Below are 25,997 nucleotides of genomic sequence, written 5' to 3'. Positions count from 1 at the left end.
TAGGAGAACTGATATATTTTATTTGTATTTATTTTATTAAATTAGCTTAGTATTATTTTTCCTTTCTAGGATTAAAATTAATAACCGTTTCCATTTTTTAAAAGTAGAATATATTTTACAAAAAGTCTTTTTTTGAGATTTTTACCCTAGGTTTCCTGCACTACAGAATAGCAATTTTACCAGCTTTTACTGAATAAAAAAATAACCATAATTAAATAAAAAATAATAAATATAACCTAAACAACGAATAAATCCATAACCCCCCAACTTTAATATTACACCAGCTAAAATTAACTGGTAATCTGCTATTATCAGTTATACTGGTAATCAGTTACTCAGTATATTTATTTAACATTAATATTAATTTTGTGTGTGTGTGTGTGTGTTTACGATTTGAACAATTTACCAGCCATGATGACTGGAATTCTTTTAACTGATAGACACAGCTATTATTTCGCGTGGTTTCAAAACCGAATTTTCCGTAAAATTTTATTTGATTTCGATATAAACAACAAATAAGTTTATTATTATGTAGAACCCGAAATTTTTCCTTGTATTTTTGCTTGTATTTCTAGACACTACTAGCAATTCCAGAAAAATATTAGAAGATAATTGCTTTTTTTAGTTTAAATGGTTAATATTATTAGTAGCCATTCCAGAAGTATTATCTAAAGGGTTTAAATATTGTAAGTCAAATTTACAGTGAAAAAATATTTCAAAACAAAAAAAAATTATTCAGTCTAAGAAATATTAGACCATGACCGCACCCATATACATACACACACACACACACAGTCATACTTCACTTTCCATTACAAAAGTGTCCAAAAATGGATTTATCATTAACTACTCTCATCTTAAATTGGTCGTTTTAAAAAAAGATTTCCATATTTGATGATCCCACCTAATTGTTTAACTTTCATAATATTCCTCATAATCGTGACCAAAAATTTCATTATTGACTTATTAACAATGTTTCTATGATTATTGTAAATAAATCCGAAGTATATGTTTTTATTTATTTGAGAGATGATGTGCAAAACTGTAAAAAAAAATTTATACCTTTAACTATAAAATCAAAATTACAATTTTTTTCAAATTCTATACCTGCATAAGTCTTGACTACTTCATTCATTCGGTTTTTTGGATGAATTAAAAAAAAAATTTTTAAATCTCCAATAAAAAAAATCTCTATTAAAAGATATCTATTTTGTTTTCATTAAATTTAACCTAAATTTTTGATTGAATTCTTCAATTTTATATCCATTATACATCAGTCAGCTTTATAAAATTGGTTAAAATTTTATAATTATATATATATATATATATATATATATATCACTGACCGAGAGGATAGTACCTTCGTCCTTCAACTAGCAATTTCTGATGTGGAACACGGTTCAAGCTTCAATGTGTTCTAAAATTTCCATATCATATTTTTTCGCACAGCTTCAAGTTTGTAGTTAAATTAAGTCAAATATATAAATAGCAGCACTCCCGTCGCGGCTTCGCCCGTACTATGTGGTTACTTGCGTTTCCCGTTGAGGTCAGGGGATATTAACTGGTCAGGGCTCGCTTCCCGACTAGCCAGGGTGCTGTGCCCCGCTGGACCTCCTCTGTGTTTATTAAACTCATGCTTGTGACAATAATAATGATAAATACAAATTAAAGTCTCCTCAATTTATAAAAACTATCAGTGTATTGTAAAAAAATAGTTCTTCTCTATTGTAAAAAAAAAAAATACTTCTTCAGAGATAATTTGGCCAGTAAATCGTTTTTTAGATTTCCCGTCGCGGCTTCGCTCGCGAAATACGTAATCAGAATTACAAATATAAATTTCCATCACAATATTACCAAATCTCATAAATATTGATTCATTAGCGGCAAAAAGTAAAAAACAATTTTTTTCCCCTTAAAACATTAAAATTGAAAAACTCGAAAATGGTACTAACATATTTATCTGAAGCATATTTTCAAGCCCAGATCGAATGAATTTCTCGTTTAGCATAGGTGGAAACGGGAAATATTTTCAACTATAGTTCGAAATATTTTTACCTTTCTTCTCCCTTTCAAGGTCAAATTTCAAAAAATCTAGAATTTAATTTTTAAATATTTATATGAAGATTATACATACCAAAAATCAAACTGATATCTTTATTTTTAACGAGAAATTTAAAAAAATAGTAAATTTCATTGTTACTTCATTTTAATCCTTTAAACTCGGAATTTCAAAAAACCCTTTCTTACTGTGCACTTAAACCGTAAGGAAAACACGTATAAAAATTTTCATCAATTTATCTGCAGTAGTTTTTGTTGGGAGTTGAGGAATCAGTCGGTCAGTCAGGAAATGTTCTTACATATATAAAAGAACATACCCTTACATATAAATACATGAATACTTATTATGTATAGAATAGATTTTTTCTAATAAGGAATAATTAAATAAGTTTTACGTATGGATAGGCAACATTTTAAGACCATCGTAATACTAATATGCGTTTGTGCTGTATTTTTCGACTTATGTACTGTTGAATATATTCCTCATGTCAGTTTCCTACCCTAATTCTAAAACTTTTACAATGTTGTAAACATTGGTTTATAATACTTAAAAAACTAAAATTATTGTCTCCGTTCAATCTTTCCGAAATCAGTTTCAATTATTTTAATAGCAATATTTGAATATTTCAAAAGATGTTCTACCCCTTATTGAATTAAATGATAAATAATTGTCGATCTCTATGGCGAAAAGGTAGCGTCTCGATCTTTCATCCGGTAGTACAGAGTTCGAATCCCGTTCAGACAAGGCATTTTTCATACGCTACAAAATGCCATATCGTAGGCACAAGATTGAAGCTTGTGTAGTGATATAACCAAGCACAAAAAAAAAAATTAAAAAAAGATTTATTACATTAAAAACAAGATTTAAATTTTACTTACGTTCTTAGATTATTAGTCATCATACTCGTATATAAGTTTAGAGTTTTATCATTATAAAAGTTCCATGAGCTTAGGAAAATAAAAGTACAATCATTCTTCACTAAGCATTATACACTTTTCCGGTGGAAATTATACACTAACCGTTTACATTTCCGGTGGAAAGGAACTAATGATTTAACCGTTTAATTATTTTATCCTTAAAATATATTTATAAAAATTTATTTAATTCAATTTGAAGTAATTTTGTATACAATTTTAAGTCTGTAAAATAAATAGCCTCACACTTTCAATTAAAATATATTTTTAAGTAACAAAGAACTACTGTAATCATTATGTTATTTTTTAAACCATTTTTTTTTTTTTAATTCAACTGTTGAAACATGTAACCTCCAAAATTGTAACCGCTCAGTGACAACATTAAAACCATTATATCACGTTTTTACTCCATTTCTTTGCAGTTGTGGTTTTATAAGATATAAAAAGAAATGAAATTAATAATGCTTATGAAAGCGTCGGTGTATTTTTCAAGCCTATCTTTCAACATGTTATTAATAATAATATTGTGAAAGCTCTATCATTTGCGTTTTAATCCCAACTACGGATGGTTTCATTTAACTTCCTTTTAGAAAATTTTTATCTATGTTTTATATATGCCTGAGTTTATTATATTTTCACAAAAGATAAGCGTAAACTATTGTAATTTTTACAGTTATAAATTCACATTACTTTTATATTAGAAAGTAGTGATATCATAAAGGATATCCTCATTTAAAATTACGTGATGAAGTCATAAAAAAAAGTAATTAGTATGATTTTTTATGAATAAATATTCTAACTGGAACAAAAACTATTAAAGATGTATGTAGACTTCCAGTAATAGTTGATTTTTTCTTTTATCTCTTCATGGCATTGTTAAAAATTATTTCCAACTCATTAAAACCACTGTAATACACACGTTTCTATCACTCATGACTAATAATGAGTCTGCTTCGAATAAACGTTAATTTAATTTCTTTACAAACTACAATCTAGTTGTTAAAGAAAATCTACTTCAACAAATTTACACAAACAATGATAACATTGCTGGTAGTATTTTTAAAATTCATCATCATTAATGTAATTTAATTTGTAGTGTGTTCTGTTCTTTCAAAACAGTTTCTTTTCAGTACTTATTTGACCTTTGCTATAAAAAATTCACACAAGATAAGGTTGGTTGAATAAGGAGGGTGCAGCAGCACAAAACTACCCTAGGTTATTTAAACTATCTCTAGGTCATTATGTGCAGTACGGAGTACAAGTAGATTCCCATCAGATAAATACACTTTTCGGATGGGAATCTACTTGTTAGCGATGTTTGATCGTACTCGATGGACCCACTTTCGAAAATTTCTCTATACTAATATTGAACTATCATCTATCCAGTCTGTGAACAATGTTCCTGGATTTAAAGATGCACACAAGCATTTAACTTCTCACTTCAACATATGATCTTTCTTTAGGCTTGGTGATCCATGTGAACATCATTGTAAACATTGAGATAGCAAAAGAGTTAAAACTGGAAAAATCAATTCCCATCAGTGATAAATTGGTTCAGTTATTCTGGTTTCGAATCATTCCAACAAATCATTGTAACACTTTCCCTTAAAAATTTCTGCACTTTGGCAATTAGGTACACTTTTTTCTAATTCCCAGATTTTTAGTTAGTATCACGTGAACATTTTCCAGTTCAAATACTGTTCTTCCATTTTCACTGTTAATCTTAAATCAGGCCTCAATATACTAATAGTATTGTAATTTGTTATGGATGGTCACTCATTGCGGTGTTTGTTTTCAACATTGTTTCTGGTTAAGAAATGTGTTTTGTCAATAGAAAAATTGTGCTCTTGACCTAACTCATTTCCAGTTGTTTATTGAAGCTTACCATGATTTGCTGTTACCTTATCATCCGAATCTCCCTCAAATAAGGATGAATACCTCTATTAAATATTCGCAGTTCCATTTTTGTGATCAGCAACAGACGTCGTTTTCATTAGTCAAGTAGCTACTCTAAAAATTGCATGACCGTCCCAGTGACAGTCGGTTGAAGTATGGAGAATGACAAAACCCACCGGGTTGGTCTAGTGGTGAACGCGTCTTCCCAAATCAGTTGATTTGGATGTCGAGAGTTCCAGCGTTCAAGTCCTAGTAAAGGCAGTTACTTTTATACGGATTTGAATACTAGATCGTGGATACCAGTGTTCTTTGGTGGTTGGGTTTCAAATAAGCAAACATCTTAAAGAGTATACTTCATTTACACTCATACATATCATCCTCATTCATCCTCTGAAGTAATACCTGAACGGTAATTCTCGGAGGCTAAACAGGAAAAAGAAAGAAGGGAGAATGACAAAGATTTAGATACGGTCTTTGGTAGCTGTCTGAAATATTACCAAAACAGAATGTCTACTCGTTACTTTATTGTCAGATCTCGTGTTCCTGTAATTTTAAGACCTCAATCTAAGAAATTTGTTACTTTCAGAGATTATATGTACCACAGCAACCAAAAATCTTGGGAAAGTTGATGCTTAATATCATAAAAAATATTCTTATAAACACTTCTAATAAATAAAAAGTATATTTAAGTTAATAATTCATTATTTAAACGTATTCTTAAAATAATGTATAATTAATTTTCAGGACAGTAGAATGATAAAAATATCTCTTTATATTTAATAATTCATAAGCAAGTAATTTAAAGTAAATTAACGATCAATACTAATATTATATTAGTGACAACCTTATGAAAAAATATTGCTGAAAGAAGTTAGGATTCTTGTCACCAGATATTACTTTTTTGTTTAATGGAGAGATAGCGTGCTAGTAAAAAAACTCATAGTATTTTGATTGAGCCAAACAAAATACAACGGTTTAATACAACGGTCAGAGATGTGGAGATAAGTAATTCGCTTGACGTTTGAACTATTAAAATATGCAACGAATGATTGAATGTAATGTACAAAGAGTGATTTAAAAGTCAAATTCTTTTTTTTATTATACAAATGATATATGAAACTTTCCCAGATCCAAAATTTTGTAGAATGGATATATTTTGCCCATTTTATACCTGGGACATAATTAGATTTCCGCCCGGGTTATTTCTAAAATAATTACTTTTTTGAGCACCGATTGAAACTTGCTGACCTAAGTGAAAAAACTCTTATTTAAATCCTCTTCCTTTTACTTTTCATTTACTTTCTCTTCATCCTGTAGGCTACGTTCAACCCCTTGTACTTCTATGAAATAATTTTATCTTGATAAATATGGAACAAATAAACCCTCTGTAAAATGAAAATTTTGATAATATAAATTAAATTTATTATTACTGTTTAATCTATTAATTATTACTAGATTTGATATTTAATCAAAATAAATTATTTATTTCGGCAGATAGGTACGACCTCCGTAATAACGTTGTAGCTAGTGTCTCTGTCTTTCACCCGATTGTCCTGGGTTCGAATCTTGTTTGGCAAAGCATTTTTTCATACGGTACAACTAATTACCGTCCATCGCAATGACCACTGTTATTACAGGATGACAGCCAGAATCGACTAAATATAATAAGATTTGATTACTGTTGGTCTTTTATGACATTTCACAATTTTTTTTTTATGACATTTATGAACATTTACCACATTTATTCATTGTTCTGAGGTAACAGATTGTGGTATTTAATAGTTTTTTTTTTAATTTTATTTTAAAATCATATATTTTTAAATTTTAATTAAAATTTTTATTCATTTCCTATTTCTTGTCTTTGGAAGATCATACAAAGAAATATTATAAGGAAAAAATGTATTTTCTTGGAAAAAATTTGAGAAAGATAGTTATCGATTTGGAATAAAATTTTTAAAACTTGTTAGACAGTCTGGAGAAATTTTAATACTTAGGGAAAAATCTTAAAGAAAAACTAAAACCTTGGATTGATAATCATTACATTAGTAGAAGTAATACACCTGAAATAACAGGTTGTATCATAAACTGTGCATGATATGAGCCGAAACAATCTCGGAAAATAACACCATTGTAAACCGGGTGGACATTCATCATTTTCAGGTGTTCCGGGCGGATTTCGACTTAACCGAATACAAAATTTGTATTTTTGACTGCTTAGCACGCGTTCGCAGGAGAACTATGTTGTAACAAACCCAAAATAATCTTCGAAAAAAAAAAATATATATATATATATTAATGATGAAATTCAATGAACCAACAACGGACCACTTTTTAAGGTGCATCAGATAAGACGAATTAACCAATCAGGAGTGAGATCTATGTTTGTGGAAAGATTATTAATTTTTCATGTCTCAATTTCTTTGTTCTACCTACTTGTCATAAAAAATCTAACGAAAATATTTTTTTTTTTACAAATAAAATTGATTTCAGTTTTTGATAAAACTGAAAAATATTCAAAACTCAGTCAATTAATTTAATAAATAGCTTTTTCGTCTTTATTTATTTATTTAAATAAATTATTTTGTAATACTTTCGAAATAGTCATTATCTGTTTATTTTATGTAATTGTTAAAATCCAAAAAATTTTAATATGTATATGCATATAGAAAGAGAGAGAGAGATACCTTGTTATATATTTTTATATTATTTTTTTATGAGAAAAAAATTTATTCACCCGGAGGTTATGGTCAGCCAACTCTATCTAGTTATTTTTATTTATCTTACCCGCGTATTTTTTTCACTTCTAATACTACAAAAACGAAATTGAATTATTATTTTCCTACAGAATTTTTGTATTGAATGTACAATAAAAAAAAAGATAATTAAAATTGTATACTATAACATTATAGTTAACAATTCGCCGGCTACCTTTACGGTCCTTTACACCTTATCACAACTTCACTATATCCTAACACTAATATCCTAAAAGGGCGTGACAAAATATAACAATTTTTAAAATACAATACTTTAATCTCCTAAAATAACAGAGGTAAAAGTTTTCCGCCAGAATTCTAAGATTACTAAACAACATTTTTTTTTTTTACAAACATCTGAAGGACTTTTAGGTAACATTATTACTGTTGAATTTTCCCTATTATGCTCCACATATTGATGTAGTGTAGATACATATTGTTTGTTGATAGAATTTTAGTCTACTTAAAAAATGAAATGTTAAAAACTTTAATTATGAATAATTAGAACAGTTTTTCACGGGAAAGAATGCATATTTTATTGTATCAACATGTTTGTACATATTAGAAAATCGTATAAATTAGAAAGTCAAGGAAGTTTCTATACGAGTTAATTTGATTTTGCCTTAAGAAACACATTAAGTCACATGTTAGGCGTATGGAAATTTAAATCCTTTAGAGAGCCTTTTAATGATTTCCAATTAGTGATTGTTTCTTTGTTATTTATTTGCGATAAAATAATCAACTTCAGGCTGATTAAAATAAAATAAGTTATTCATAATTATGATAATAGATACATCAAATAAATTTATTTTAGAAATCCATTGAACAAATTATTTTAATTTAAGTAATCTTATACTGGGGTAAAATCTATGGTAAAATTATTGTGTAATATTAATACTTGTAATAATAATAAAAAAATTCTTATGGAAAAAATAAAATAATTTTTAATTGAAAAAATAATTATTTCACTCAAGTTCTTTTCCTCTCCTAAATAAGAGAAAAGGTAAATTATAGATTAAAATTAAATTTAAATAACTTACACTTTTTAAATTTATCCTGTATTCATACTCGGTATTCAGTTATCAGGGAATAGTAGTAAAATTTCCTTTGGAGCTATTTGGAGGGACAGGAACATAATCTTATTTACAATACAGAATTATAAGCCTGAATTTATTATTGATTTAGGAGAAAACTGTCATAGCAAACATGATAAAAGGGATCTTAAAATTTGTTAAAAATAAAAATATAGTGAGCGGCATAACGGAATGACCGAGAACATTGAATGAAAATAGTGTTTTTGTCCTTTAATTTTTTAGTTTCTGGAACTGAATCCCGTTCAGGATTGGCATTCTTCATACCTGATTAAAATTCCGTGTAGTATTTACTTCATCACTTTCAACATTCTATAGAATCTATTATAATGTAATCTAATTAATATACAAGTTAAATTTACCGTTTCGGCGACCTGTACGGGGACCGAAGGTCACAGTTCTGTTACAATTCCGGGTGGCCGGGACACCGGCGGGCGGGTTGTACAGGTCTGCGGCGTGCGTGATATGTGGCATGGAGGGTCACCGGACTGAGGGGTATGTGTCATTACGATGAGGATCCCTGAGAGTCATCACGAGTGAGTGAGGGGAGCGAGGAAGTGATAGGCAGCTCCCTGCAGAGCCACCGTTCGTCCGTGCTTTCGCGGGTGAGCGGTACTGATGAGAAACGGGCACTACAACACCTTCTCGCTGAATAAGACCAAGTCTCAGCGGGGCTGCCCTTGGGGTGTCCCCATTAGAGGTATTAGCGTAAAGACCGAATCTCCGGCTTCTGAGGTGGGCCCAAGAACGACACAGTTGGATCTGGTTACCTTACTCTGGGAGGCAGGCACGTAAGAAAGATTCAACCGGCGGGCCAACCTGTCATGCCGGATATAGCCGGTAGGCACGGAGCCCTGTTTGAGTATATGGACACTCCCCTGGGCTGTGTTATACTTAATTGCAAAGATCCGGCCTAGTGGTGAGAGGGGAAAAGTTAAATTTACAAATTAATAGTGATAAGTGCACGGCTATCTTTTTTCTGACAACAAAACTAATATTTGTTTTTTCAGCAGCAGTATGTTTACATTTAAATGATCTGATCAGCAATTCAGTTTTTAACGATAACGTGTCTATTTTTTTTTCGTTTTATTTAATTTTTTTATTCATAACGTGGGTATTTTCATTGAATCAATAGCGTAATACATAGTAATAGTAATAATATTAACATACAAATAATAGTAATACAGTCTGTATTCTTTCATTAAATAAGTATTGATAATGTAAAAAAGTCCAGTGGATACAAAATAACCGAACAAAGGATCCTAAAATAAGTTTTTACAACAAAGAATGTTGTTATTCCGGAAGTTTATACACTCGCTCTATCTCTCTCTCTATACATACAAAACTTCTTTAAATTCTTCTAAAATAAATATTATTTTTTTGAACCTAATAAAGGTGTTCCCCAAATGAAAGACTACGCATTTTTCTTTTTTTTTCATTTAATTATCTTTTTATTTTTGGTTTTTATTCTTACGTTAATTTAATTTTCTACCCTGTTAGATCATTGATTACCTGTTTTTGTATTACATGTACCAATCATTTTTTTCCTTTTTTTCTTGATGATTTAATTCAGCACAGAAGCTTCCAGCTTCTACGTGAATACATGCAATATACGTATTTCATACTTATATTATTCCAATTTATTGGTGTTATACAGTTATAATTTTAAAATTAAATGTATTAAAATATTTAACCTATTTATGTAGCTTATTGGCTAATAGTTAAAATTATATATATATATAATGTAAGTTAGTAGAATTATTATAAAAATATAATTTTATAAAATACAACCTGCTCTTATTTTGTGATAAATTGATGTGTTATTTATTAATTTTGTATCACAGTATGAATTGTTTTGATGAAGTTATAATTATTGGGTTCCTGCTTCTAGTTCTGTTGTATATTGTTTTTTTTTTTTTTTTTCTTGTTATTTCACAACTTTATATTTTTAATGAAAATAAATGTATCGTTTTCTGTTTCTTTAAAGTAAATTTATCGGACGTTTCATATCAGTCTACATTATATGCCTCATTGTTGTCTAAAAGGTTTACTCGTATTTAGAAAGTGTGTAATATTGCTCGTACTTTGAAATATATAATAATACTTTAGGATTCATAAAATTTGTTTTTTACTTCCTTGTATGAAGTAAAGGAAGTACTGTGATCGCAAAAAATTTCGGTTTTCAGAGTTCAACGGAAATATCCATTTTGACCATCCCTGAATCCATCTTGACTAGTTTAGCGTGATGTATGTACATACGTACGTACGTACGTATGTATGTATCTGGCATAACTCAAAAACGATTAGCTGTAGGATGTTGAAATTTTGAATTTAGGACTGTTGTAATATTTAGTCGTGCACCTCCCCTTTTGATTGCAATCGACTGGATCAAAAGTGTCCAAAAATCAAAACTATTTTGAACTTTTTCTTAATTGCAGTAATATGCCCTCATTGAGAGCTTTTAAACGATATTATCTTAGGTGATACTTATTTTCATTGGTTCCAGAATTACAGCCAAATATAATTTGAATTAATGAAATATTTGGATCACATCGGCATCGGTTCGAATCCGACTTAGTTCTTTTTTTTTAACTTTTTTTTTTATTTAAATATATTGAGTATTAAAAAAAAACATGTACAATAAATAATAATTCAATAATAACAATAAAAAAACAAAAATATGAAAAAATATCAGAAGTTATTAATGAAATAAAATTTTATATACTTTTCATTAAAAAAAAAGTTTTTATGTAATTTAATAAGCAAACAATGAAGTCATGTGGTGTTCGCATCAGATTTTTTTTTACATTAATATAAACTATATCGTTTGACGGTAGCTTCTTTCTTGTTTTCTTTTCGTATTATTTTTACCTTATTACAATAATAATCTGGTGGCGATTAAATAATCCTGTTTGTAATATTTTGTTATAAACGTTTGAATACAAATAGATTTTTACTTTTCATATTTATAAGCAATCATTTTTTTTTTAATTTGGACTGAAAAATAATGAATTTTTTTGAAAATCATCTCAAATTTTATTAAATCAACAATAACTAGGAAGAATCCTGTTAATTTTTAACAAGTAAAAAGTTGTTTCTTTAAAGTTTATATTTAAATTTATACAGAAGATTCACGAAATATATAACAGATATTCTGTACATGTTCTTCTTGAAAATAAAGAAAGTTCATATAAATATAGGTTCGGAAACGCTTTGTTAGCGAGAATCAGGCTAAAAAAAGATTTCGCGATGATTTCTACGCATTCGGTAAAATTAACCCAGACTGTAGTTCTTAGGATCCAAATTAAGGAGTAAATTTAGTGATTTTATTTTAAATCTGACCTGTAAGATTGAAAATAATAAGTTCCGGAACTGCATTTTTAGTAGTTCTTAAGAAATTTGATGTAAAAGATAAAAGATTGGGGTCGAAAACATATTATTTTTTGTTTGACGTAGAATAAATTTGTTTAATGAGTTAAAAATACATAATAGATTTAAACAAAACCTGTCTGGCTTAATTTCGTCGAAGGTGAAAAAAACAGCACGAAATGTTACCCCAACCGATTCTTGCTAATGAAGTGTTTCTGAACCTATTTTTATATGAACTTTCTTCTTTATTATCTCTCGTAGAACATGTTCTAAAATCTTTTTACATTCTCGGGGACTCATTCTGTGTAATTTAATTTGAAATGATAAATATGGATTAACTTATATTATAGATTTCTTGATGGGTTTGTTAAAAAAGTTATCTTAAATGAAATTGTACCAGAAAATTCTGGGGGGAAAAGTCTTACTTTTTTTATACTTTTAAAAAGAATAATTTTGAAAAAAATTTTAATTATTTCACGAGTATAAAAATTAATAAAAGAACAAAATTTTGTATTCAGTGTTTTTTTTTTTTACTTTTAGCCCTTTCAGTTCATATTAATTTCTATGTTTTTCAGATAAGAAAAGCATTTTATTATATAAGTTGGTTACAAAACTTGACTGCTTTATCAACGGTTGATAATTTTGTTATTTTTGTCGCAATATATATATATATATGGTAGTTTTTGTCATATTATATTTCTTTATTATGAAGTCTTTCTAGCAGTAATAATTATGGTAATGTAGAATTTTTTTACTGTAACAAACAGGAAAATTACAAGCTGTTTTTAATGTATAAAAAAAATGAGTAACTGGTTAACGAAGGCATGAATAAATTATTGATTCATTAATATTAATAAATTGTCAAATTTAGAAACTTAAAAGTAAAAGTTATTAAAATATATTAGGTAAATATAAATATGTTAGGTTTAAGTTTTATAAATACGTACTGTTTAAATTGTTCAGCACTAATGATTCGAATGGTCATTATTTCGTTGTACGTATGTTTTAAGCAAATACTCCAATTTTTTTTGCTTCACTATGTTAAATAGAATATTGGGTAATATAGAAATAAATTAAATTTTCGTAATACTATATTTACATTTTTTTCTCATTTCTTTTAAAAAAATTACTCTATTTTTTACAAGTAATAATAATGTATCGGAGTATAATTATTCATTTATTTTCAAAGGAACAACAGGCTTAAGTTCAATTACATTTTTTTTTTTTTTTTTTTTGAAGTAAATACATTCTTTAGCGTATGAAAAATGCCAAGTCTGACCGGCATTCAAGCCCATAATTACTCAGATAAAAGGAAATCGGAGGATTGTTATTAAAATCACATCTAAATATATTAGAAGATGATAACCATAATATTATAAAAGCGTTTTTTTTTCTTTTTACAGAATGCTTAATATTTAAATGGTTTACAAAAAATAAATATTTTATAATAATAAAATATAAAGGCACATTATAAAATTATTGAAAATATTTTGCATAAATTTCTAGTTTCATTGTAATACTTTCCGAGAGAAATTTTACACGGATTTTAACCCACTAATATTTTTAAACGTGAAGTTAGAGGGAATAAGTTATACCTTAATATAATTATTGGTCATTGACTATTGTGAACTGTATAAACACGCGACAGTTTCCTACACCCCCTAATAGTGTTAAAGATTAAGTGAAAACATTTACTTTTTTACTTATTTCAATAGTGATTTTTTTTTTGCTCGTTAACGTCTTTGAATATTGCCGTTACAAGTGTTGTGCTATGGTCCCGCACGAACAAATCTGTTATTTTAATACGTGTTATGTGGTGAGTGGTACCGCATTTTATAACAACATTCGAGAGTAGAAAATCTATTACACTTCAGTGATTATTCGTTTTACATGCTTACTGTTTTAAATGTATTATCTTTTTAACTTTTTTTTTATTTTTTGGTTTTATATCTTTTTATACATTTTTTGTATTATTAATTCTTACAAAAAACGTTTTATCCGTAAATCTTAATATTAAATCCCATGTTTCAACGTTTGATTATAAATATGAAAGATTACAGTAAACAATTTAATGTAAAAAAATATATGAATTTTCTACATGTGGTACAATTTTTTCTATTCTATCTATAACAACAGAATAAAATACAAATTTTAAATAGAATTTAGTGAGACGAATTCTAGAGACGTTTAAAAAAGTACGAGACATAATGTTAAATAAAAAATACTTATGTAAAAATTAGAAGAGTTCATATATTAGTGTTATTTTTTTTCAGAAAAGTTAAAAAATTAGAAAAATAAATAAATTAAAAACAACAGAAAGCAAGTGGCTTCTTCCAGAGTTTGAGAAATTGAATCTGAAATAAACTAATCCCAAAGCGGTAATAAAAAGTGGTTATTTCGTTCCAATACTTACCCGTGCAATAAAAACAAGAACAGGAGAAAGAAAAAGTAGCAGTTAGATACGGGTGACTCAGACATAACTTTAAGTTGACTATTTTGAGGAAGACACCAAGCAGAGAAAGAAATAAGCTAATATAAGAAAAGTTGAATACTGGAAGTATAAAACTAAAATTGTTAGACGTAAGAGTAAAATTGAAGAAAAAAGATTCCATAAATAATTTTTACATAAAAAATGAAGGCAGAAGATCAAGGAGTAAATCGAGAGTAAGGCCGCTCATCCAATCGCAGAGACTACGAGCGGCTACAAGGTCATGCGAATACGTACGTAGTAGCGCGTCTGATCCCAGTTCAAAGAATGCTACGAACCGCGTCCATTGTAGGCTTGAGCGGCCGACTGCATGCGACAACTGGCTACAGTAGGAAACAAGCGACAGATCCTATCGAATTAGGATTTGCCTCTCGTGTTGGTTAGCATACTACGGTTCGTTCAAACTGTTTTAATCGTCCGTTTATGGTTATAAATAATTTTTTTCTGATTTATTATTACTTTTACGTATTGACATGTATATTGATAGTGAAAAACTGATTAGTACAGTTTGTGAAAAGTCACTTCCGTGAATTATAGTCATACGTTATTATTATCGGGATATACAACGCAAACTATGAATGGGGGGTGCAATAATTTCTTCAACAAAAGTTATTTATAAAAAAGTGTTTCCTAACAGAAAAAATTAATTAAAAAAAAAATTGTTAAAAAATATTGAGAAAATAAAGTATATCTTTTATGAAAATACACTTTAAAAAAAATCTTGCGGTGTTCTACATAAGAAGATCAACTTATCATTCTCTTTATTATTTTGTTTCCACTTTCCAACTTGCAGCAACATAACGAAACACGCTTCTAACCTGTCCCGCTCAAACTTTCGACCTTAAATTGAGCTTAACTGATGAACGATTCAACCAATCATCATAGAATTTTCACACGTGTAACTTCAGATACATTACTACAGCATATCTAAACTTCAATGAAATTGTTAAAGTAGTTTTTCAGATTTTCAAGCCACAAAATTACATAAGCCTATAAATGTATAAGCACCACAAATTAATTGAAAGGTATTTTCGTACTTCTCAAACCTTCTCAAAGTAAAAAAGTTCATTTTCACCCACCACTCCCACCATGCGACCGAAAGTAATACCGTATTTTTATTCGTGCGAACTAACCTGTGCTGGACGACCCCAGTCTCTCATAGTCGTACGAATCAAAGTTAGCTGCAGTCGCGTGATCTTGTAGCCGCTTGTAGTCTCTTCCAGTGGATGGTCAGCCTAAAGTGAAAGATCAGCGTGATAAGAGAATTAGTGAGAACGTGCAGTAGTGGTTCATGGACCAAGAGAGAACGTAGAAGAAGAACGTTTGACCTAAGAAAACTTTGGAAGGAGGAATCAAAGATGATAACGAGAAAAAGTTCTTATTTTTTAATAATTTCAACAGAATTGTTTTCGCAGTAAATATAATTTATATGACAAATTAAATATACTGTATAAAAAATAAAAGACATTTAGATTTTATAAAAGTCGGAGATCTATTTTTGAGAAATTCAGTTTTGTAATTTTTTGATTTTACTACTAGAATCGCCATTCTCAGATTCCCATTCTAGGATACGTATAAATTACTGATTATTATTTCTACTTACTGATAAAAGAAGAATAATTAACACTGATAGTCATACATTACTCAGAACTTCGCTTTTGAGATTTCTAAATCAGTGCTACTTAGTCGTGGTAAAGCAAAACAACTTATATAAGGGCTTTTATAATCGTCGTTGAATGTTAAGTACTTAGGGCCAATATTCTAACTGAAACTTTTTGTTGACAAAGATTCTGTCAGTTCATTTCAGAGAAAAAGATTTGGGAGATGATATACTGAATTAAATACTACTTATTTAAACATTAGACCACTGATGTGTTACTAAATTATAATTACCAGCAGTTTAACAAAAATATATTTTAGGCAAAAGCAGATGTTTTACAGAAAGGTGAAATAAAAAGATATTCAATATGTGGTTTTATGTATCGATACTTTTAGTAAAACCGATTCGCTTCTTTCTGTTTAATTTTACATTTTAAATGAGCAAAAACATCTTGCCGTTCGGATGCAGGAGGTATAACAGCTGAGCTGTTCAATATCATATTTCAGCAAAGGTCTGCGTATATTAAATTCTTCATCCCTAAGTATATAGCTTGGGAGGTTAGAAAAAAAGAGCTTGTTTACCTGAATAAAGAGTGTCATATATTGGCCTACAACCGGAAGTTTATGGCACGTGCGTCCTGTTAGGTGTCACCCTCCAACAGGAAATTATCTCAAGTTTTAACATCCGTATAATACGATGTTTTTCCTTTTCATTTTTTAATGGTGAGATAACATGAAACTTAAAAATGTATAGTCTCATTTTTGTTGTTTATTTTACGTGGGTGGTTTCTATTTTTTTTTTTCAGGAATTCTATTACTCTTTTCCTGAAGGCAATTATACTTTTAACAGGTGTTTTTTCAAACGTTTTTATAATTTTTATTATCTCTAGAATAAATCGAAATGAAAATTAAACAATTTTTTTTTTAAATTATTATTATTAAAAGTGCAAACATGATATAAATTCTTCATCGTGTAATTGTTTTGTTATCTGATTTTTTCGTTACATTTTTAGGAAGTATCATATGTGCCGTATTGACCTTTTATAACCCATAGAAGAATATCACAGTTTTAATAATCGTTGCTTAAAAATCTTTTAAGATACGATCGTTATTGTTTTTTGTTTTCTTTTAGGTCGCTTGTTTCTCTTATGCAGTAATATACTACGTTAAGGTTTTAGATTCAGAGGTTTTATATACCGTTAAGATACTAAAAGCTTAAATTTATTCAAAAACCTTATTTTATTGTATTAAAAAAAAAACAATAAGTTAAATTGTAGTTATGGGTACTGGTTGAAGCCGTGATCCTAGCATAGCTTCTCAATTTTCTAATATTGGGGTGCTTGAAAAGTTCTTTGAAGTTCTTGGAGAATTAATTTTTTCCTTTTTTAATTGTAATTTAAACTTAATTTAATTTTGGTTTTATTTAAAGTTTTTGGTATTATTTAAATAAATGTTTTAATGTAATTTTAGTTTTAGGTGTTACTTGGAAGATCATAAACTTTTAAGTCTTTTTGTTTATGTATAAATTATGTGACGAGATGTATTTTTTTAAAGTGTAAATATTATGTCTTAGAGTTCCTTTTTGTTTATTCTGTGTTTAAAATATTAATTTCTCGTTTTTTGTAACATTCTCTTATGTAGTAGACATAAAAGCAAAATACTATTTTTTTTGCAAGTTTTGACACATATTTAAAGCATTATCAATAAATTTGTTGTTTTAATCAATTTTCTAAATAAAAAAATCCATTCTTTTCGAAAATTCAAGAAAATTCAAACTTTTAAATAAAATTCAATGTCATTTAGGTTTTTTTGTGTTAAAACTTTTGTTTTCAATTTACGTTTAGTGTCAAAGGTTATTTAAAATTTTAATGATATGATCTTTAGGATCTTAAAGAGCAAACATTTACAACAAATTTAGTATCTGCAGTTTACATAAATACCATTAATTTCCTAGGAATCCTTGAAACTTAAAAAAAAATATAGAAATTTTTTTACGTAAATTAATACCGTTCCATTTTTACTTCCCTGGTATTAATACAGGCAGCTGTATTAGCCAGGGAAGTAAGCTACTACTATACTAAAGGGGAAACTGTACTAAAAGGGGTATACTAAGGGGTAGCTATACTAAAGGGAAAATATAGTAATTGATTTCAAAAATCACTCTATTTACTTCCTTATAAGAAATAAAGGAGTATTGAGATCGCGAAAAATTTCGGTTTTCAGATTTCAACGGAAATATTCATTTCGACCATCCATGAGTCCATTTTGACTAGTTTCGGCGTGACGTCTGAATATCTCGCATAACTCAAAAACTTAAAAATTAGCAGTAGGATGTAGAAATTTTGGATTTAGGACTGTTGTACAATCTTGTTGTGCATCTCCCTTTTTAATTGAAATCGACTGAATCAAAAGTGCTCAAAAAAGCCTAAAATCCAAAAACATTTGGATTTTGGACTTTTTCTTAACTGCAGTATTAAACCCTCATTGAGAGCTTTTCAACGATATGTCATGCACAAGTGAGGTACTTATTTTCATTGGTTCCAGAGTTATAGCCAACTAGGGGACATTTTAGAAAAATATAATTTTTAACCAAAAAAAACTAGATCAACTCGTCATCGTAAATCAGCTGATTTCGTAGTTGAGAGTTCTGGATAGAATCCTAATAAAGGTTGCGTTTATCGGGATTTGAATATAAAATCGTGTATAATAGTGTTGTTTGGTGATTGGATATCAATTAATCACACGTCTAATATGTAGTTGACCTTTCTTTTCTTTTTTTTCTGTTTAGCCTCCAGAACTACCTCCAGATGCATGGTTAATTGAAACCCAACAACCAAAGAACATCAGTATCCACGATCTAGTATTCAAATCCGTATAAAAGTAACTGCCTGTAGTAGGATTTGAACCTTAGAACTCTCGACTTCGAAATCAGGTGATTTGCAATGTCGAGTTCACCACTAGACTAATTCGGTGGGTTAGATATGATCGATCTGAGTCTGTAGAAGACCACATCTCACTCCACGTCACGAGCAAGGGACGCAACCCCGATTCAGAAAGCTGCATGGGATATCTGGAGACTTGCAGAATATTCATAAGACTACATTACCAAAACATAGGATCCTACATTTTTATAGTAGAATTGCAAAATAAATGTTTTACCGTTTTCGCTAAACCCAAAATAATCGTTTTTGTAAGTGAATTATTTTTATGTTTAAAAATAATATGTATGTTGGCCTACTTTAAGCTTAATAACGTACTGCGTAAACCAATTTTCCTCAAATTTGGTATGAAATTCCGTCCTCAGGGAATTTATCATATTAAATCTTTGCAAAAATTGAAAAAAAGAATGGAGGTGCTTTGACCAAAAAAAAATTAAAAAATTTAACTGGATCAATTTATAAAAAACCTTTCTTACAAAAGTTAAATCCCCTTTTTTCAAGATACCAATTTCCTAAAATGGTTTTTAATATTCACCCTTCCCCACCTCAATAAGTTATTCCTTTTTTAGCTATTTCTTGCTTCAGAAAAAGGAGTAATAATAGGATATTTTTATATAAATATTTTCTATATCAATTGATCTTTAAATCACTAAAGTTTTTCCCCCATTAGTTCCTAAAGTCTGTGGCAACTAAAAACCGTTTTTGAATTTTTTAAAGTTTAAAAGTTCAATGTATAAATACCATTGCGTTAAAATGTAAACCCCCTTGTCTAGTATATCTCTAAAAAAAAATTGGTATAAAATGTTCATCCCTTCCTAAACAAATCACGTTTTAATTTATTTAAAATTATGACTATCTTTTTAGTTTTTCAATATTTTTGAACAATTTTTTTTTTTTAATTTAGTAATGCCACTTTGAAGCTACTTTTATTACATTAATCTATTTAAGCTATTAATTATTACATTAATTTATTACTCCCTCTGGATGAAGGGATCCCCAAAATCAAAAATTATGTTTAGCAATTCCGAATTATCAATTCTTCTTCTTCAACTGGCATCTCCTTTCAGGAGGTTTGCAATCATCATCAGTGTTTTGACCTTTGAGTAGGCAGCTCGGAACAGCTCCGTGGACGTTGTGCCGAACCATTCCCTCATATTGCGCAACCATGAAATTCTGCGCCTTCCAACGTTACGTCTGCCCACTATCTTCCCCTGCATGATCAAATGGAGCAACTCGAAATTCTCTACCCTCCTTATGTGACCTAGATACTGTAATTTCCCTGATTGTACTGTAGACGTAATCTCGAGATGTTTATTCGTACTCTGTAGTACCTTGATGTTTGACACCTTATCCTTAGCATGCATCTACAGCACCACATTTCAAAGGCCGCCAACTTTTTCATGTGTAGTTTTTTCAATGTTCATGCCCCCATTCCATACAGCAGCACAGGAAACACATAACATTTTACCATTCTAGCCCGCAGATATAATCTGATCTGCCGATCACACAAGAAAGTACGCATTTTGAGAAATACGCTTCTAACCATTTCTATTCCTCTCCTTATTTGTATTTCCTCTGTAACGTCATTATCTACTTGAACGGTAGCTGTTTGATACCAGTGTAACGATTTAATAATCTGTATATCTCGTGAGTCGATATTCCGCTGTCTAAGTAAGCTTATTAGAGGTATCACGACGACTTTATCAAAAGCCTTCTCGTAATCTATGAACCATATCCTGGTTCACATCTAGACACTTCTGAACTAATACATTAAAACTAAGTAGTGCTTCGTTGGTACCGAAACCTTTTCTAAATCCAAATTGGGTGTTATTAATATCTTCTCCAATTTATTGTATATTTTGTGGATGATTTTCAAGAATGCTTTTAGTAAATGACTCATCAAGCTATTTCGGTAACCACTGCAGTCTCTTGCATTTGGTTTCTTTGATAACATTACAAAAGTCGATTTTATCCATTGCTTCGGTATTATTGTAGTTCTGTACACCTCATTAAAAAGGTCTACAACAACGTCGAGCTCTTCTTTTTCTATTAGTTTCAGGAGTTCACATGGAATTTCTTCTGGCCGGAGTGCTTTTCCACTTGTTTCTGTTCCACAATGTTTTTATAGCATAAAGAACTTCTTCTTTTATGATGTTTGGCTCCTCTACGACATTTTGATATATTCGAGTACTTCTTGTATCTTGAAATAGTTTTTCTATATATATTCCTTCCCCCGTAGAAGTTTCTGCGCTGGTTTAATCAAGATTTTGCCTCTTTTATCTTTAATAACGGCGGGTTGTCTTTTTCTAGTCGTTACAGTTAGCTCTTTAATTTCCTTATGTAAAATGTGAATTACCAATGCCTAAAACTTATTTTTGTAAGCATAAAAATCACAGAAAAGCTCCCTGTAATGGGGAAACCACCAGTTTAAAAAAAAATAAAACTGGGATTTCTATTTTAATTTGTTTAATATTTTTTACTTGTAATGCATATTAGAGTCATTGAGATAGTCTCCTTGATACGGGAAAGTCATGCAATACTTTGCAAGCTTTTTTTATGTTACTAAGTACTAATTACACAATTTCCGCATTACTTAACATTATTAGATTACGTGAAATGGCATAAAAGTTTATTAATTGAATTAAATATTTTAAACACGAACCTTTATTAGATTTCATGATATGACTCAGTTAACAGTGAATATAAAATATAAATATTTTATTATTATGATAATAATATTCAATATGGTATGTGAAAATAATTTGCATAAATTCATTATTGATATTCAATTAATTAGCTTAATATTTACGCATCATTTTGAAAGATTGTACATCATGTTATGAATAATAAATGTGCACATTAATGTTTAAAAAATAATAATAATAACAGTTACTATTCTGTTCGTATTGTAATAATTACAGAATGAAAAAAAATATTTTTTATTTATTTTTTTAATGAGAAGGACAAATTTTGTGTGAATTATAAAATTTCTTGATAATGAATTGAATTAGTTTAAATAATGTGGGAGAACTTATAACAATAAACATACATAAACGTATACACACACAATAGAATTGATGAACAAATGAATGATAACAGATTTAAAATATTTTATTTTTAAATGAAGAGCATTCTCATGCAATTTTGCAATTTAATTTTTTTTAAATTTTATTCTTTAAACACTTGTACTTAAATTTTTATTATGATTATAACAAATTGTATTCCATTTATTTTTAAATAAATTAAATTTTTTTATTTGACATCGAGTTTTATACGACTCTTCAAAGAAAACAGTAAATCGTATTACTTTCGGTCATACAATGTAACTGGGGGATGAATAATTACTCTTCTTTACGATTGAAGGTGTGGGAAGTACGAAAAACCAAACACTTAAAATGTAAAGGTGTATGTGTAAAGTTTTGTGGCTCGAAAATCTCCAAAACTACTGAATAAATTTCATTGAAATTTACATGAACTGTAGTAGTGTATTTCCAGTTGTGCATGTGAGAATTTGATGAATATTAGTTGAGTTATGCTCAATGTAAGGTCGAGACAACATAGTCTCAATTTGAGGTTATGTTAACTTTGTATTCGTGTATTTTTCATTCGCGCTTATGCAGTGTCACAGCTATGAGTGAATTTAAGCTTGATGCTTGTGTGTAGGATCTATTCCTTATTTTTAATTATTCATCAGTTTAATAATTTAATTTTCTTATAAACAGAAAATATATTTTAATATTAAATTAAATAAATCTGATGTGAGCGCCACATGACTAACTTGTACGCCTATTAATTACATATATACATTTTTTAAATTGAAAAGTACGTAACATTTTATTTTATTAACTTCTAATATTTTTTCATATTTTATTATTATTGAATTATTATTAACGTAATTTTTTTTTACAATCAGAGGTTAATAATTATTAATAAATTAATATATTTAAATTTAAAAAAAGTTAAAAAAAAAGGAAATAAAATCTGATTCGAACCGATGTCATTTCCCCTTATATGATCCAAAAATTTCATTTGTCTATAACTCTGGGACCAATGAAAATATGCACCACTTACGATTATGTCATTAAAAATTTCTCAATGAGGGCTTATTACTGCAGTTAAGAAAAAGTCCAAAATCCAAAAAAATATGGATTTTTTTTATCAATCAAAAAGGGAGTGCACCACTAGATGTTACAACAGTCCTAAATCCAAAATTTCAACATTCTACAGCTAATCGTTTTTTAGTTATGCGAGATATATACGTACGTACAGATGTCACGCTGAAACTGGTCAAAATGGATTCAGGGATGGTCAAAATGGATATTTCCGTTGAAATCCGAAAACCGAAATTTTTCGCCATCACAATACTTCCTTTACTTCGTACAGGAAAGTAAAAAAATAGGTTATCCATTTCATTTATGTTTTGTATATTTCTAGTGCAAAAATTATACAAAAAGAAAATAACGAAAAGATCTAATTTTACATGATGTTTACGAATGATTTATCTTTATTGTTAATAATTTTTTTTAATATATATATAATTGGACCGTCTATTGCAAATATATGTATAAATAAACTTATTTTTTTTAAATTAACTGAAATTTTATTTTCGGTTTGGCACTTGTTTTAATCGTGTACAGGGTTTTTGTTTATTAAAATTATAATTAAAATTGCAGTTTTAGAATTTTTTACCATCATTGTTTTTGTTTATATGCTACATTCCCTGAAATTTATAAATAATTTTTTTATTAAATAGTCTATAATTAGATAATTATCTTAATTTCATTTATAGTGTAACAATCTGGACAATATCTCATACATTTTTTTAACTTTACTCTGTTATAATTTTAATTTATGAGAGTGTTGTGGTTGTAAGAACTTATCAGATTATTTATTAAAATTAGGTAGTGGTATTTATTTCATGTATATGCTCATAGTATTTATTATTTTCTTAGTGTTTTATAAGTTAGAATAAATGAGACTATATTTTTTACATCTACACATTAATAAAATTAAGAATGATAGTGTATTCTTTTTACGTGAAGGAACAAGATCATTATCCCTTAACATTTGTACACTTGTCTTGTAATAGAGACAGATTACTATTACGTATTATTAAGATTGGATTACTATTAATAGTTTTTTTTGTCTTCAGTCATTTGACTGGTTTGATGCAGCTCTCCAAGATTCCCTATCTAGTGCTAGTCGTTTCATTTCAGTATACCCCCTTCATCCTACATCCCTAACAATTTGTTTTACATATTCCAAACGTGGCCGCCTACACAATTTTTTCCTTCTACCTGTCCCTCCAACATTAAAGCGACTATTCCAGGATGCCTTAACATGTGGCCTACAAGTCTGTCTCTCCGTTTAGCTATATTTTTCCAAATGCTTCTTTCTTCATCTATTTGCCGCAAATAGTTTATATTATTAGTAGTTTATATAATATTATTTTCTAATCTTATTAGAGTACTGTCTACCCAAAAATAAAAAATACAAATTAAAACAGGGAATATGAAAATTATATTTTATCAATTTACTAGATTATAATGAAGAATACTTTTAAAAATGTTCAGACATCTATTAAAGGCAAAACCTTTCAAACAGGGTTTAGGATAAAAAAATAGTTTTTCACTACAAAAATCATAATTCGGTAAGTGATTTAAAAATTAAAGGAAGAAAATATCTAGAGGCAACATTTTCGAAAGAGTGTTTATTATTAATTTTTGTTTTTTATTAACAAAGCTTTTTTGTAATTAACAATTTAAAATTTTTTTTCATTATTAGCAAAAACTTATTTTATGTGACATTGTTAACTCTAGAAAAAAATTACCGAATCTTGTAAACAAAATAATAATATATATTTATCTCTATTAGATCTCAAATTTTGATATCAGCGTTTTTTACTGTCTGCAAAACAACAAAATTAACATTTTTTATCATTGATTTTTAAATCAGCATTAAAAAATCGTTTTAAGAATTTGATTTAAAAAACGGCTAAAACTTTTTTCGCTACATATGTGACTACTTTATTATCTTTATTTTATTATTCTGCTTTCTTAAGTTTTCTAGCGGTAGTCACCACATTGTTTCTAGTTAAATTGATCAGATCTGAAAATTTTTTATTTTCCTTCTAAGATCACAACTTCTTCCTATATTACTACTTCTCCATTTTGATATATCATTTTTTCCTTCAATGTATATAGAACAAAATTAAAGCATCCTATCCCGTAAGGTAGGATGTTTTAATTGTCCCTAGGAACTATAATTTTCTTTAATGTGGTCCTTATTTAAAAAGAAATAAATTCCCTTCCAATTTACATTCGTGAAAACTTTCGATTGTATTCTGTATATTGCCTGTAAGTCATATAAACACTGCTTTCCATCATTTTATCTGAAAGCAACATTTTGGAAAATTTTTTGGACTTATTGATTTACTAAAAGATGTCAGGGACCTCAATTGGCCATGGCGTATGGCTGTGGATCACATTTATATAATAATCTCAGAATTATTTTTTTTTATCCTAAAGTACCTCTACAAGATGTTTAGCAGTAAGTTTTTCTTTTGTACAATTTATTTATTTTTTCATAAATAATATTTATCTGTCAGTCTAATAAGATCATATAATGCATATTTTCACTCAATTCACTTCCGTATATCGCTTTACACTAATATTCTTTTTTATAATCTTCGTATTCACTTCGTTATCATAACATAAAAATTACTGATATTACATTGGTCATGGTTAGAAGAGCCCATACAAAGACGATAGTAGAGGTTGTGTAAATACACTCATGGAAATTTCTGCCGAGGCATTTGCATCGATGGCATCCTGATAGAGGCCAAACTGATGACTGTGTTGTTTTTAGAGGATCTAAAAGACGATTTTCG

At 28.7% G+C, this 25,997-nt stretch overlaps 1 protein-coding gene across 2 annotated transcripts in view; it reads left to right on the top strand.

Annotated features, from left to right (window-relative positions):
* Positions 1 to 25,997, top strand: part of nuf (rab11 family-interacting protein nuf) — a 657,890-nt gene that overhangs the window by 202,912 nt on the left and 428,981 nt on the right. The window lies entirely within an intron of this gene.

Source organism: Lycorma delicatula, chromosome 6, assembly GCF_047948215.1.
Source record: "Lycorma delicatula isolate Av1 chromosome 6, ASM4794821v1, whole genome shotgun sequence".
Classification (NCBI taxonomy): Eukaryota; Metazoa; Arthropoda; class Insecta; order Hemiptera; family Fulgoridae; genus Lycorma; species Lycorma delicatula.
Note: the sequence above shows the minus strand (reverse complement) of the source record. Positions and strands in the feature narration are given on the sequence as shown.